Genomic DNA, 17961 nt, shown 5'->3' with positions numbered 1-17961 from the left:
TGAAATGATTCTTCTCCTACCCCTTTTTCTTCATTTACTTCTTCTTAGTAGTTGTAGTTGTAGTAGTAGTAATAGCAGCAGTATCATGCTAATCATTATTATTATCATTGTTATATTTATTATTATAGTAAATATCGTAATTTTAATAATTATTATAGTAAGTATGTGTTATTGTTATTATTCTTATAGTTATTTGTATGCTTCTTCTTCTTATCATTATTATCGTATACACAATACGTCATGTGCCAAGAATCTATTGCTATGATACATCCAAGATGTCTACCAAAACTGTCAATTCGTTGCTGAAATATATCAAGCCAAAAGAAGGACATTCGAATTTCTATTTTAAATTGAAATAAATTATATAGGAGAAATAAATAGAGAATACAATCATGATTTTGGAACTAGGGGAATAACATGGACATAATGCACTTGTTTACATGACCACATTTTCTCTTATTCATTCTACCTCCAATTTTTCAGACTGTTTTCAAAACAATATCATGTGTGTCGATCATAGTTCTATGTAGCTTGATGTCTCATGGTAATTTAAGCAATCTAAGCAACAATTTCTGAATTTTAGCGACAATCGTTCGCCTTTGCTGCTCTTTAATACTATTATGACGTGCAGTAACAAATTGAAATTTCAGAACGCATGATAAATTTGTTTAACAGTTGATTCCACTTGGTTGATTTTATTTTTCGGGTAATAGCAGAACGAGATAGAAATTGACATTCTCATGGCTAACGACTTTACGTTAGTTATTTATCGTCTCTACAATGCTATTTGAACAATATTTGGTGACAAAAGACGGCATTTCTATGTAGCTTCAAAAGCCATCAAATAACAAAAACATGGCACATAAAAAGATCCTCAGTACTGGGTCGGATTTAAAGGAAACTTAATTTGAACCCGGCCATATTCTGTCTCTCTCTCTCTGTCGCTCTCGTTTGTCATTGCCTTCATTTTCCCTCGCTTACTTCATTCTTACCACGGAATATGTAATGTGTATGCACGTGTATGCCTCAATCATTAAGAATATACTCACTAATATCGCTGAAATGATTCTTCTCCTACCCCTTTTTTTTCATTTACTTCTTCTTAGTAGTTGTAGTTGTAGTAGTAGTAATAGCAGCAGTATCATAATAAATATTATTATTATCATTGTTATATTTATTATTATAGTAAATATCGTAATTTTAATAATTATTATAGTAAGTATGTGTTATTGTTATTATTCTTATAGTTATTTGTATGCTTCTTCTTCTTATCATTATTATCGTATACACAATACGTCATGTGCCAAGAATCTATTGCTATGATACATCCAAGATGTCTACCAAAACTGTCAATTCGTTGCTGAAATATATCAAGCCAAAAGAAGGACATTCGAATTTCTATTTTAAATTGAAATAAATTATATAGGAGAAATAAATAGAGAATACAATCATGATTTTGGAACTAGGGGAATAACATAGACATAATGCACTTGTTTACATGACCACATTCTCTCTTATTCATTCTACCTCCAATTTTTCAGACTGTTTTCAAAACAATATCATGTGTGTCGATCATAGTTCTATGTAGCTTGATGTCTCATGGTAATTTAAGCAATCTAAGCAACAATTTCTGAATTTTAGCGACAATCGTTCGCCTTTGCTGCTCTTTAATACTATTATGACGTGCAGTAACAAATTGAAATTTCAGAACGCATGATAAATTTGTTTAACAGTTGATTCCACTTGGTTGATTTTATTTTTCGGGTTATTTAGCAGAACGAGATAGAAATTGACATTCTCATGGCTAACGACTTTACGTTAGTAGTTATTTATCGTCTCTACAATGCTATTTGAACAATATTTGGTGACAAAAGACGGCATTTCTACACTGTATGTAGCTTCAAAAGCCATCAAATAACAAAAACATGGCACATAAAAAGATCCTATAATGTTTGTATTATTATATTTATGTTTTTTAATGTTATAGTTGAGTTGATGAGGTAATCCCTGAAGCAGCTTTTCCAAGCTATACTGGGATGTGATGTGTTGAGACAGCAGGTGAAGGTGCAGACAACAAAAGGGTGTACAATTTCTTTATACAGTAAAACAGTGACGTGCAAGTAAGAAATCATGCTGCTATATGGTTTACAGCACGGGTGGCCAACCCCCGACCCGCGAGCTCTTCTGGTGCGGCCCGCGGAGCATTGAAAAAGTACTGATAAAAATAGCTTATAAGCTTAAGGCCCGGTCCCACAAGGCCCGGTCCCACTGCACTTACGGACGCAAAGAGGATGTAAAAACGTTAAAAAATCTTGCCATCCGTTGGAAAATCTTGCCATCCGTTGGAAAACGCTATGCTTCCGCTTCTGGAGCGGATGAAAACGGATGGAGCCACTCCCGAAATTTTGCTCGTCCGCTGTGTCCTTTATGCATACGTTTTGTGTCCATCGGCCAGTGGGACCGGGCCATTACTTGGTTGATATAAAAATCCTCAAAGTCCCTCCAATTACATTACATTACAGTAACATCACTGGCCGTGTTTATTTCAGTTTGTAATCTCCGCAACGTTTGTAAAATTAAAATACAAATGTTGTGAATCGAGAAATATTTTATGTTTGAAATTCCATACTTGTTTTTAAACCCCATTTGGTTGAGTGTGCCGCTCTAATGGGTGGCTTTTTCACACACAAATCCCTAAAAATGGATCTATTTTTTCAAAAAAATTCCCAAATTTCCGGATGTATCAAGCACCCGGAAAACACCCGAAAATTTTGAAAAAGGGGCCTTATTTCGAGAAAAATCTCCATAAATGACCCTTTAAAATGGGTAGGGGTATAGGAGCTCGAGCGGCACACCCCCGATCAAATCTGAATACCCCCCCCCCCCCCCGGGCTTGAAATGTACACCCTTTTTCTCCCGCCGTTGAATTTCTTATAAACTGGATAGTCCCCTTTTCTTACACCGCGTTCAATGAGATGCAGTCCCAGAAATCACACTAAAAAAATGTAAGGCTGTTTTTTTCCACTGATTTTGTTGTTTGCTTGTTTGTTTTTGCAAAACTGCAGGTGTGCACACGTATTGCATGGGTGTGTGTGTGTGGGGGGGGGGGGGGGAGACTACCTACGGCCTGCCAAGTTATGCCAATCGTTAGCTGTGGCCCGCGAGCTTTAAAAGCTTGGCCACCCGTGGTATACAGCATTATGGAACCTACAGGAGGTTATTGTTTTATGCAGGGCTTTCTTGAAAATCAGGTCCACAGGCTTTAAGTGGAGCTGAATGAAACTACCCTGTTGAAAGAAATCATGAATGAATGAATAAATAAACAAATCTAATATAATCAGCATAAGATGTATACATTCCGTTTCTAACGAAACTGTAGCGATTAAAAGTTGTACTCACGAACAGCAGTCATGAAAGTTTCGTTAGCGATGAGCACAATGATTACAAGAGCGGTCGAAAAAGCTCGATTGCTTCGAAAGAAACCCATGCAAAAACTCCACGAAATGGACGAAGGCATGATTAATTTATACAGTACTCTCGACGTTATTGTTTGAAGTTTTACGGCGTAAAGGAGAGTGACTCGGAACTTACACCGATGAAATCATCTGTCAATAGGGACTTTTAGATTGAGTGGACGAGTACACGACGAACGACGACTGATCATGCGTGTCAACGTACTCAACTGCCCATGTTGACTACAATTAGAAATCCATGCATTATGGCTCAAGGCATGGGCACACAGAGGATTCTTTTATGTTGGGAACCGGGTAAAATGCAATAAATCATTGCAAATTTATTGCATTTTCTTTTTTTTAATTTATGGAAACTGCCCCCTACCCTAGCCCCCGCTGCGTACAGTCATGGTTCAGTGACAAAGCAATGGCCTCGTAATTGTGAGGCCCCAGGATCAAAACCGTGTCGATGTGCAATAGTAGTGCCCTTTTGTGGGGCATTAATCCTCAGATCATCTGGCAGTCAAGAGTGTGCTAGATATAAAGATAACAGAAACTGATCAGGAAACAAAATCAAAGGAAAGGGAAGGGAAAGTGAACTGGAAGTTTGCATCATCAAAAGATTTGGAGTTGTATACACAAAAATTGGAAGAAAACTTCAGGCAAATTAAAATCCCTGTTTCAGCCATTCAATGTAGGGACAGGTTATGTAGAAAACATCATGACCTCATTAATGTATTTCATGATGATATTATCATTGCTTTACTGAGTAGTGCAGATGCTATGATTTCAAGTCACAGTTCTCAACAGTGTAAAGTGGTGCCTGGGTGGAATGATCATGTTGAGGCCTATTTTAGGAGTGCATTATTTTGGCATAAGATATGGGTTGAAAATGATCGTCCATCTCAGGGATTACTGTATGGATTAAGAAAGAAAACTAGGTTTGAGTATCATAAAGCTTTGAAATTGATGCTGAACAAATCTATGTCAGTTAGATGTGATAAAATGGCAAATGCATTAAAAGAGAAGAATATCAGAAATTTTTGGAAAGAGGTGAAGAAACATTCAAAAAAGCCTAAGGGTTACCCAAACAGAGTGGATGGTGTTCAGGGGGAAGAAAATATAGCAGAGTTGTTTGCATTGAAATTTGGAAGGATATATCAAAGTATTGGATATGATGAAGGAAATATGGAAACGTTATTGAATCACATAAACTCCACTACACAGGAGAAATGTGAATGTAATGAGTGTTTACAGAATGACCATGTTATAGGAGGAGATGAAGTATCTAGAGCAATACTTAGGTTAAATCATTCCAAAAGTGATGGTGTAACAGGTGTGATGTCTGATCATATTATACATGGAAAGAAAATAATCAGTGGATATTTAGCAATGCTTTTTACTGCCATGTTATGGCATGGAGTGTCGCCAGATGGTATGCTCAAAAGTACAATGGTAACAATACCTAAAGGTCGTTGGAAAAATTTGGGCGATTCAGGAAACTTTCGTGCAATAACACTTGGTAGTATCATTGGTAAAGTTTTGGATTATGTATTTATGAAAAGGGAAGAAGGGAACTTGCAGACTAATGACCTACAGTTTGGATTCAAAGCAGGGTTATCAACTACACTATGTACTGCTATGGTTAAAGAAACTGTATCGTACTTTAATCATGAAGGGAGTAATGTGTATGGATTATTGCTAGATGCTAGTAAAGCATTTGATAGAGTTAATTATGTGAAATTGTTTGACATTATGCTGAGCAAAGGGGTCTGCCCAATGATATGCAGGCTATTGCTTAATATGTATAAGAATCAAAGGCTAAGGTTGAAATGGAACAATGCATATTCTGATTATTTTACAGTTAAAAATGGTGTTAAACAGGGTGGAGTTATCTCTCCTTGCATGTTCTGTTTGTATCTAGATGGGCTGATAGAAGAGTTATGTGACAATGGGATAGGGTGCTTTATGGGCAATGTTTTTGCAGGAGCATTTGGTTATGCAGATGACTTGACACTGCTGTCACCTAGCGTGACTGCTCTTCAAGAAATGATTAAGACTTGTTTAGATTATGCCATTAAATTTGATATTGTGTTTAACCCTGAAAAGAGTCAGTTAATAGTTTTCAGCTGTAATGGTAAACCAGATATGGATCCAGGAATCACGATAAATGGAAGACATATTGATATTGCATCAAAAGTAACTCATCTAGGGAATGATATTTCTAAGAATATAAATGATTTTGATATCTCAAAGTGTGTTGGAGATTTCAATCGACAATGTAATATGTTTTTGTTTAATTTCAAATATGCTAGCTCTCACATAAGAAATATATTGTTTCATAAATATTGTTCGAGTTTCTATGGCTCACAGTTATATCCTCTGTTTGATAAATGTTTTGATAATATTTGTAGACAATGGCGGGTTGCAATAAGAAGGGTTTGGAAAATTCCATGGCAGACACACTGTCATCTTTTGCCTTATTTAGCAGGTGTTATGGATCCAGAGTTATGGTTTGCAAAAAGATGTTTATCTTTTGTTGTGAAAGCTATGAATTCCAAAAATTATACAGTGGCACATATAGCTGGAATGGCCAGGTATGGAGCTCATTCTGTGTTGGGAGGTAACATAAGATTCTTGAATGATAAGTACTTCATGGATAACAATGAAATTCAAAAGCAGTGGGCTGTGCAATGCCAAGTGAATGAGACAATACGCATAGTTGAACAAGTAAAGGAATTGATCAACTCGAGGGATGATTATTTATGTAAGGGTTTCCTTAACCGAGAGGAGTGCGAGGAAATTATCTTGTATTTATGCACACTCTGATCTTACCCTGTTATACATGTATTCTGTTGTTGATGTTGTTTTTTTGTCTTTACATATATTGTGAATGTGCCTATTTGTAGAATATATTGTATATTTTTTGTTATTTTTTTTATATGTGCTTTTTAAAGCGAATAAAGAACTCTTGAATTACTGTCATTTATAATAAAGGCCAATTCATAGAAGGTTGTAAATATATCAAAATTACTGGAGCATGGAATTCATAAATTAATATTCTCGGAGCTATTGACTTTGATTATACCACCACATATTAATAGTGCTCCAACGACAAATGCTTTGCGCCCATCATTATTGATGGCGTAATCATCATTACCTAACCCTGAACCAATGTACCCATTATTGTATTCCTCATCCTCAGGCGCGCCGGAAGCAGTTTGGGATGGGGGGGGGGGGGCAAACATTCCAGGGGGCTTACATTCAAGGGCAGTGACGTAATGAGAAAAGAAAATCGGAAGGGGGGCAGACGAAAAATCTGCATCACCACCAGTCTTACACGTTACATGCAGGTCCCGCGGAACGAGAGAATTATCGATTAGGTAGAGCGTAAATTGGCGTGGGGTCCAGGGCATGAGCCTCGGCAGGGGATCAAGGAGCTGAGCCTCCGGAAGCTCAGGGGTTTTAGGTATTTAACTACGGTCAGATGAGCATCCAGGGGCCGTCTTAGGGCCCTTGATGTGGTCCAGGGGGCAGAGCCCCCGGATGCTCAGGGGTTTTAGGTATTTAATTACGGTCAGATGAGCATCCAGGGGCCCGCCTTAGGGCCTTTGTTGGGGTCCAGGGGGCAGAGCCAGCCCCAGGAAGCTCGGGGGATTTAGGTATTTAATTACGGTCAGATGAGCATCCAGGGGCCCGCTTTAGGGCCCTTGGTGGGGTCCAGGGGGCAGAGCCCCCGGAAGCTCAGGGGTTTTAGGTATTTAATTAAGGTCAGATGAGCATCCAGGGGGCCGCCTTAGGGCCCTTGATGGGGTCCAGGGGGCAGAGCCCCCCGGAAGCTCAGGGGTTTTAGGTATTTAATTACAGTCAGATGAGCATCCAGGGGCCCGCTGTAGGGCCCTTGGCGGGGTCCAGGGGGCAGAGCCCCCGGAAGCTCAGGGGTTTTAGGTATTTAATTAAGGTCAGATGAGCATCCAGGGGGCCGCCTTAGGGCCCTTGATGGGGTCCAGGGGCAGAGCCCCCCGGAAGCACAGGAGTTTTAGGTATTTAATTACAGTCAGATGAGCATCCAGGGGCCCGCCTTAGGGCCCTTGTTGGGGTCCAGGGGGCAGAGCCCCCGGAAGCTCAGTGGTTTTAGGTATTTAATTACGGTCAGATGAGCATCCAGGGGCCCGCCTTAGGGCCCTTGTTGGGGTCCAGGGGGCAGAGCCAGCCCCAGGAAGCTCGGGGGATATAAGTATTTAATTACGGTCAGATGAGCATCCAGGGGCCCGCCTTAGGGCCCTTGGTGGGGTGCAGGGGGCAGAGCCCCCGGAAGCGCAGGGGTTTGAGGTATTTAATTACGGTCAGATGAGCATCCAGGGGCCCGCCTTAGGGCCCTTGTTGGGGTCCAGGGGGCAGAGCCCCCGGAAGCTCAGTGGTTTTAGGTATTTAATTACGGTCAGATGAGCATCCAGGGGCCCGCCTTAGGGCCCTTGTTGGGGTCCAGGGGGCAGAGCCAGCCCCAGGAAGCTCGGGGGATATAAGTATTTAATTACGGTCAGATGAGCATCCAGGGGCCCGCCTTAGGGCCCTTGGTGGGGTGCAGGGGGCAGAGCCCCCGGAAGCGCAGGGGTTTGAGGTATTTAATTACGGTCAGATGAGCATCCAGGGGCCCGCCTTAGGGCCCTTGGTGGGGTCCAGGGGGCAGAGCCCCCGGAAGCTCAGGGGTTTGAGGTATTTAATTATGGTCAGATGAGCATCCAGGGGCCTGCCTTAGAGCCCTTGTTGGGGTCCAGAGCCCCAGGAAGCTCGGGGGATTAAGGTATTTAATTACGGTCAGATGAGCATCCAGGGGTCCGCCTTAGGTCCCTTGGTGGTGTCAGTGGGCGGAGCCCCCGTAAGCTTTGGGGTATTGAGCACTTAATTACGGTCAGATGAGCATTTTTTATACCTTATTTGTGACATTGGCAGGTCACTTATTTTTTTCTCCGTCTTTCTTTCTTTTTCTCTTTAACATACTTTTTCAAAAAGGAGGGGGGGGGGGGCTCGAGCCCAGCCACTTTGCAGACCATGACATTAAGGCTTCTAAATACGCTTTTTCGCGTGACTGTAATTTGGGACCTTCTTATTTTCCAACGAACGCATAAAAAGTTATGACTTACAAAAAAAAATGGAGAAAAAATGCCGGAAAATCATGTCACAACATCAACATTTGTATATCACTTGTTTCGAATAAGAAATACATCACCCCCTCCCCCATCAGTACGCTAGCGTTCAGGGCCTCATGTCTTCTCACCCCTATAACAAAAAAAACAGACACGCTTTCCCATTCTCGAACAATATGTCCACGATATGCGCGTATCGCTATTATAGAGACCTCCATTGATAAATACCGTATAGGTGGCATGCGCAATGTTTATGAAATTTAATTCCTGTGAACTTTCCTTTTTCTTTGAATGGTATTGTATATGTAATTTAATTCAGGTTTTTATTATTTTTACGTTCTTTTGGATCAAAAATACAAACCATGTTTACTCCTTTACTGTTTTTTTTTTGGAGGGGGGGGGCGTTGTTTTTTTTTTGGGGGGGGGGGCAAAAATGCGTTTTGCCCCTCCCCCCCACTTTTTTGGCTGGGGGCAACTGCCCCCCCCCCACCCCCACTTCCGGCGCCTATGCTCATTCTCACTCTAAACCTGTAAGCAACCGTAGCCTTCATCTATGCCACATCTACGTCACCAGAGCAATATATCGGACCACCACTTTCGTCACAATCATTGAATCGACAGCTGGACTGAGATTGCTATTTTAGTTTATACGCCAATAATGTTTTTTCTTTGTAGAAAGTAGCTTTTTAGTAGGACTTATGAAGCTACAAATTATATAGCCTTAGCCATATCCAAGGACCCAGGCCTGAAGCTCTTTAATTTTTAATAGCCAATGAAGAGTTTCAAGATTTTCGTTTTTCAATGACATACTTTGGGATACTAGTTAATATTAATATTAATAAACCTACCTTTATTCATCCACAATCTTGATTTCCTGAAACTTTCCTAACACCGGAAACACAATAAACCTAGTTATTACCCGGTGAGGGGTGGGGAGGGAGGCACTTTAAAATTGTGTTTTGTTTGGGGGGAATAGGGGGCTTGAACACTCTCGGACCTTGAAAGCCTTTGTGTCATGTAGCGTAGAAATAGGTAATGCAATCCCAATATGATTTACTGTTTGAGTTCTATAATATTTCAGATATTAAAAACCGATAGTATTTATATTTCGTACGCTTAAGTTTTTATTTATACAACTAAACAATATGTCTTTCTCTATATTCACATTACGAGGTATAATTCATGGAAAACCGAAAATCTTGAAACTCTTCATTGGCTGAATTTGAAGAGCTTCTGGATGCCTCGATATGGCTACGGCTATATAATTTGTAGATCCACAAGTTCTACTAAAAGCTACTTTCTATACAAGATTTTGATCTACCTTGCTCACCATCATGTACCCGTGAAGACGAGATTTGGAATCTCACCTTCTCACCTTCTTGAACCTGAGAAGTCGAGAAGACGAGATTTGAAATCTCCATTTCTCACCTTCTTGTACACGAGAAGTCGAGAAGACGAGATTTGGAATCTCACTTTATCACCTTCTTGAACCTGAGAAGTCGAGAAGACGAGATTTGGAATCTCACTTTATCACCTTCTTGTACCTGAGAAGTCGAGAAGACGAGATTTGGAATCTCGCTTTATCACCTTCTCGTACCCGAGAAGTCGAGAAGACGATATTTGGAATCTCGCTTTATCACCTTCTCCTACCTGAGAAGTCGAGAATACGAGATTTGGAATCTCGCTTTATCACCTTCTCCTACCTGAGAAGTCGAGAAGACGAGATTTGGAATCTCGCTTTATCACCTTCTCCTACCTGAGAAGTCGAGAATACGAGATTTGGAATCTCGCTTTCTCACCTTCTCGTACATGAGAAGTCGAGAATACGAGATTTGGAATCTCGCTTTATCACCTTCTTGTACCTGAGAAGTCGAGAATACGAGATTTGGAATTTCGCTTTCTCACCTTCTCGTACATGAGAAGTCGAGAATACGAGATTTGGAATCTCGCTTTATCACCTTCTTGTACCTGAGAAGTCGAGAAGACGAGATTTGGAATTTCGCTTTCTCACCTTCTTGTACCTGAGAAGTCGAGAATACGAGATTTGGAATCTCGCTTTATCACCTTCTTGTACCTGAGAAGTCGAGAAGACGAGATTTGGAATCTCGCTTTCTCACCTTCTCGTACCCGAGAAGTCGAGAAGACGAGATGCCGGATGACGCCTTCTCGCCTTCTCGGACCAAAAAAGTCGAGAAGACGAGGAATTATCTCGTCATCTCGGTGGCACTTTTAAGCTTCCGTAGTCTCGCGCTATCAGGCCTAACCAAAAAAAAAGATGTCGTATTGCCCTTCGCGACCGACTCAAAAATCTTGAAATCTACGGTCGGCTTTTTAATTTTTTTTTTTAACCGTTTTTTAGAGAAAAAAATGTTGAAGCATTCAAAACTGAAAAATATTAGCCAAAAGAGAGAGATTTGAAGAATAAAAAAAATCCGACCGACCGACCCATGTTTTGGCACCTAAAGAGCAATACAACACCTTTTTTGTTAGGCCTCATAACAAAGTTCTGCTCGTATCGTGTACGGAGCGCTGTCCTAAAAAAAGGTGCAAAAAGGCATGAAATGGTAAAGGAGGTGTGTTCCTATAGCCAGGCCAGTAGCCAGAGTTTGATGTTTGGGAGTGGGGAGGGGGGGGGCACATACATGTAATTAATCGACGTCCTGGGGAGGGGTCTAAAAAGGTTCAACCGATCTTGGAAAATTTTTGGGGGCACGTGGATCCCACCCCCCCCCCCCCCCCCCCCCGTGGCTACAGTGCCTGCCTATAGCCTACGTCGGGCGGATCGTCATTCTACTCCCTGCCACGAACGGAAAGTTAATGAAAAGGACAATTCACTGCAAACAAGATCTGGACAAATTATGAACCACTGAACTTGCTGAAACATTTCATATTTCTCTTTATAAACTCAAACTCATTAGACTTTTGAATCTTTTTATTTTTACTTTTCTTATTATTATCTTGCAAATTTTTGATTGTTAATTGTTAATTAATTTCTCTTTTTGTGTGTTAGTATTTCGGTAAGCTCATTGCTAAACCGTGTATGCAGCGATTAAAATACCCCTGTATAATTTGTAAAAAGGCAGTAAAAAAAAAAGCCCTACTTTGTATTGTAAGTCGTGGAGTCATCTGAATTGTTTTAATGTTCCTCTCCCAGTGTTCGAGTCCAACAAGGACTAGACATGTGATTTGTGCCTATTTAAAGAATTACCTAATCAAGGATGCATTGATGATTATTTGTTAGATACGGATAGTGATTTGAATATCTCTACGCATTTTGTAAATATAAATCTAAATCAACACTCTGAGGATGTACGTCCAAATCTATGTCTGTCTTTGGGAAAAGGTCTTAAAGTAGCTAATTTGAATTGTTTGTCTCTGATGAATTGAGTCCAACTGTCCATGACTTAGACTTGGATGTCTTGACACTCAGCGAGACACACTTGAGTGATAATATTGATGATGCTGAAATTATTATTCCTGGTTATACATTACTCAGGCGTGGTCGTAACCGCTATGGTGGCGGTATAGCTTTTTAGGTGGTCTGTCGTCTTCGACAGATCACCTATTGTTTTCGTCAGAATTTTCTTTCTTCTTTTTCAGGTAGGCTGTATCTAATACAGACCAGGGGCGGCGATCCCGGGGGGGGGGGGGACGGGGGGACACGTCCCCCCTTAATTTTGTTGGGGGGGATCGTCCGTCCCCCCCCCCCGAAAAATTGAAAAAGTGAGAAAAAAAAGTGTATAGCAAATACTGACTAAAGACTGCAACAAACTTTTAGGCTCTGGAGGGCCCTAGAGTGCAGCGTTTAGACAAATAAAAATGCAAAAATCTTCTCGCTCCGGAGCTATGCTCCCTCGCATAATATTCTTCGAAGCGTACAGTAAATATTCTAGAAAAGTGAAGTGTGAAAAAGGTATATTGCTTGTTTGTAATGTAATTTGTTAAAACAACAAAACTTCAAAAACCTGTGAGGGGATAGTCACTTCCATAACCTCTACCCCTCTCGTTCACTTTGCTCCCTCGCCTTGGCGTAATGATGAGATGGGGGGGGGGGGGCTTGGGGGCAGTTGCCCCCCTAATAAAATTCAAACTTGATTTATTTCTAACCCGATACCAGTGATTTACAAATGTTGCTGAAATGGCATGGTTTTTCCCTGAGCTTCTGGGGGCTCTGCCCCCTAGACCCCACCAAGGGCCCTATGGCTGGCCCCTGTTTGCTCATCTGACCGTGATTGAATGCGTAAAACCCTGAGCTTCCGGGGGGTCTGCCCCCTGCACCCCACCAGGGGCTCTAAGACGAGCCCCTGGATGCTCATCTGACCGTTATTAAATGCCTAAAACCCCTGAGCTTCATGGAGGCCAACGATTACCGACACAACTAGCCACCAATTACGGACAAAATTAAATGTCCCAATACCGTTCTCGACTGTTAATCCTTGTCTGAACGAATTTACCATCCTCCCGCGCAAAGCGCGGAAGCTTTGGCGTTTCATTAAATTATTAGAGAAAAATGGACGATTCATTGAGCCGTGCTCGACTCTTAATCCTTGTCTGATTCAGTTTCTCCCTTCCCGTGCGAAGCGCGGAAGCTTTGACCTTTCATTAAATTATGAGAAAAAAAGCAGACGATTCGGTGTACTGTTCTCGACTCTAAATCCTTATCTGAATTCAGTTCTCCCCCTCTCGCGCGAAGCGCAGAAGTTTTGACGTGTTATTAAATTATTAGAGAAAGTAAACGATTCGTTGAACCGTGCTCGACTTTCAATCCTTGTCTGAATGAAGTTCCCCCTCCCGCGCAAAGCGCGGAACTTTTGACGTTTCATTAAATTATTAGAGAAAGTAGACGATTCGTTGCACCTTGCTCGACTCTTAATCCTTGTCTGATTCAGTTTCCCCTTTGACGTTTCATCAAATTATATTGTATTCACTTTTGCAGTATACAAATCTGACATAGCTCATAGAGAGAAAGGCAGATAGATAGAGAGAGAGAGAGAGAGAGACGAATTGAACGGTAAATTATGTGGCAGCCAATAATTATGTATGATAATACTGCATTAATGATATGAGAGAGTGTTACATTGTTTTACGTGACACTATTATCGACAGGAAATTAACGTCATGCCGAAACTATCATAGTCGTTGACCAGAGCTCGGCGGGGTCGGCTGGAATTCAATCCACACATATTACATTGAACGTATCACTACTGAAATGTGTGCTCTATAGTATAGCATTTTAAAGATTGTTATATTTTATGACGTGACATTTTCTAGATTATAACTCAGATAAAATACATTGTCAAAAAAGTCGATCATATGCAATTTACCAGCAATGAATAATACGGGTAGTCTTTAATAGGTCGTGAACGGAACCGTAGAATTATACTGGGATCAGAGTTTCATAATTATAAACAAAATGTGAACAAAAGAGATAGAGGGGGGGGGGTGAAATTATAGTAATTCGGATTGTTGTTCAGTTTTATTTGTTTATAATAATTATGCTGAATAGACCTAACCAGTGCCAAAACCGAGAATAAATATGAAAATTGAAATTAATCAACCGCTTTGGAGAAGTGTATATAGTGTAAAACGTTTGTACAGTGCCAGAAGGGTGTTACCTTTGTGCTAAAACAGACGAAAATATATTATTTTTAATTATTACGAGGCCTATATTTTGATGGAGAATATTATGAACTTGGTATAGGCCTATGCTGAAATCCCTTTCAATCAGTGTAACTTTTCATTTCCCTATTGCATGGATACCAATCTGGATCGTAAAGAACTGTAAAGTACCAGTAGATGTAGATTAAATTGACATTGCATGTTCTGTATAATGTACACGTTAACCATAACAGCTGCAGTGCAGCGGTTCTTTTTTATGAAGCATTCTCATACTAGGTCAAAACCATGTACAATTTGATATTATGAACGATAAAATTCTCCCTTGTCAACAGATCTATTATATTGGAGTTATTTGTGATTTCCGCACAGTTACCCAGAACGTCAACGTAATTTTAAAGGCTCTTTTATTCTCCATTGTTGACTCGAGCATAATCTGAAGCGTGGGTTTCAAACTAATAAAATTCAATTCAATTCAAACTGTAAAATATGTATTGGCCATGGGATATTGTTACTAATTCTAAATCTAATAGTACATAAACCGCCATACTGCATCTTGAACGAAATAGAAACAACGAATGAGAGGAAAGGAATTTTGTTTACGATGTGTAAGGTATGCGTTGTTATTGTGATTGCGTTATGATATTTCCAATAATAAACAAATGATAAGCTTCGTAATATCATTAACGTTCTTTGGTTGTATTTTAATTTCTTATCATGGTAAAAGAGATAAAAGAACTACCGATACTTATCGGTAAGTATCCGACTGATAGTTGTACGGGCGTATTATTCACGGATAACTGCCCTATATACGGTTATCAGATATGGTATTCTGCGATAAGTTACCCTGATGCATAATAAATTGTGTTTTATGTGTTTTACACCAAGATGTAAAAATTAATGACGAAGTGGTGTCAGGGGGTGGCCGCGGTGGCGGGTTATACACCCTTCAAAATTAATGGCAGTGCATAATTTTGCTTCGGTTCTATATTGAAGGGAAATTCAACCCAAATAGACAGCTATTTCATTTCACGGTTTTGCCATTCTGTTTCTCTTATTTTTCTGCTTTCATTCAAATCAACTTATTACAAGGGTTCGATTGCCCTTTAAGTATGTACCATTGGTATGTGTTTGAAGTTTGTTCCGATTAACAACCTTTAATTCAGGGGATTGAAATGTATCCCGGATATACAGTCATGTAGTAGCATCATTTTATCATAGGTACACGGTTGAAGAAAAATACATGATAATATGCCTACATATTTATCAATTTAATTACCCAGTGATCTAATTCCGTTTAGAGGAAAAAATGCCTGCCATGAATAATTCGATGATTAATGTTATTTTATCATTATGTTTAGGTCTTTGTGTGCAACATTGGTTTGTCGTATAAAAACAGGGTACACGCATAATATAATTATGACAACTTCTGTCGTCTAAAATAGAGCAAAGAAACGGTGTTGCTCGTCAACTGGATTTTAATAATGACGTCAAAAAGTATTTATATTGCATTTATTGATACATACCAATAGTATGGTCATAGACACAGAACAGAGTACACATAATTTCATTTTGTATTACGTATATATACGTTTGTATATACATGTATTATTTAAAAAAAGCATTATCACATATATTTAAAGTGTATAACACAAATATTATATGTCACAAATCATTTAAAAGTACACACGCATACAATTAATTAAATGCATGACAAAACAAAAATATTGTAAATTGAAACGTATCAAATGTGTGATCATTATGCACCATTTAGGATAATTGAATATGTTTGAATGGTTAATTCAAAAGAGTAATTTTAGAGATAACGACTGATCTGTAATTGAGGTAGGCCTATACCATTAATATGCAATTGCGTGGTATACATCCTTGCATGCATTTGTTGTAGATGGCAATTTTTAGAGCAAAACTGCCTGCTTTCATTATGGCATGCTTATCTCTTCATTTTACTTTAGCTTTGTATTGAAGCTTACGTTGAACCCGAATACTAGTAGATTTTTGGACGTGGATTTTTGGACGTGGATATTGTTAAGTGAATATACCTCGTAATTAGACCTTCGAGATGCTATCATTAGTGAATATGTTATAGTATGATAATGAGAAATGAGGCCTTTGGCATTGTTGGCTCAAGAAAGTAGCACTCGGAAAGGCATTTGTTGTAAACTTAAACATGATAGGGTTTCTGTAAAACCTGTATTCGTTTAAGACAAAATTAAGGTACTGTTATATAAATTCTTGACGTTGCATTGCATTACATTATCATGCATTGTGAATTGTCATACTTGTAAATATTCCTAATTACCCAATCTGTTGTTTTTTTAATTTTAATTTTGCTTTCTTTGTTCATTTATTTCCTTCTTTTTCTCCTTCTAATCTTTTAAAATGGTATTAAATTAAGCAAGTCTGTAAGAATCTAGCCCTCGGCAGGTATTTGGCCTCTGTCGGCTCCTCAACTCTGTATCTAGTTAGTCCTTGCTGTCATTTTCTTACTTTTGTACACGTATAATTAAAAGTATAAATGCATATGTATATATTCATAATGTTATTGTTGTTATCTGTTTTCATGAGTGGAAGTTAAGTTGAAACTGGAAACTTATATATATGTATATAACTATGAAGGAAATTTTAATGAACAAAACTAGTAATAAGTATTCCAACTTGATAATAACTAGCCGCTTCGTTGGAATGTCACTGTCATGTAAAAAGACGAAGCTATAGAAACATGAAGATGTCCTTTTAATACATGTATAGGTGAAGATCATCACGCGGTGACCTTGTAAACATGTAAATACTTCATCGTCTTTCATAGTAGGCCACTAGGCCTTATACCCAAGGTGAAATTGAAAATACTTTTTTTTTCTGTTTTGTTGTGTGTACATGTACATCTATATGGTTGGAGTGCCATCCCTGTTTAATCATTTCATTCTGTAACTCACATTCTCGTCAAAATTACTTGTTTATAGTGCTACGTAATTACAGGATGTATACGTCAATAATTAGGAGACTTTGTTGTGGTTATCCCATGGAATCACAAAATAAATTATAATTGAGGAAATCCAAAGAAGATCACCGGGTTAATCTCCAGTTTCAAGTTTCAAGTTTGATTTCATTTCAAATCCATCAAAACAAATTTTATGAAGGTATAAAATACAGATTATATACAATATAGAAAACAGAGAACACACACAAAATGGAAACATGTTTACAAATATACCAGAATTATAAAAAGTCAATCAAAAGAAATGAATTGGGAAAACTGCAAATAAAAACCGCAAGGTTCTGTCAAGGCAGTCTCTGTTATAAAATGATACATACATCTCGAATTCTGAAAAGTTACAAAGTTATTTGAAGAAAATATATCATCGTTAACCTAAGCTCGCGAAAACGCAATAACTCGGTCTATATATTTCTTTATGTTCTTTTAGATAAAGTTAAGTTCTGGTCACACGAGTACTTCACTTAATATGTCTAATAATGTGAAAGAGGATGTCATTAAAGACACAATTCTGCGAAGATTCCCCCCGAAAATGTGTTTGAAGACAAATATTTGTTTTAAAAATACATATAGGGTGTTCTGTTGTATGCAGAAAACCTAAATTTGGTATTCTTTCATCAATATTGGACTGCAAACACATTCGTTTTTTAAACCATGGATCTATCATCGAGGTGCTACTGCTGCTGCTGCTGATGTAATACCAAAGCTCCTCCTATCTCCTTGGTAATACTTA

This window comes from Strongylocentrotus purpuratus, unplaced genomic scaffold, assembly GCF_000002235.5.
Source record: "Strongylocentrotus purpuratus isolate Spur 01 unplaced genomic scaffold, Spur_5.0 spur5_scaffold_4, whole genome shotgun sequence".
Taxonomy (NCBI): domain Eukaryota; kingdom Metazoa; phylum Echinodermata; class Echinoidea; order Camarodonta; family Strongylocentrotidae; genus Strongylocentrotus; species Strongylocentrotus purpuratus.
This window is presented reverse-complemented; position numbering follows the sequence as displayed.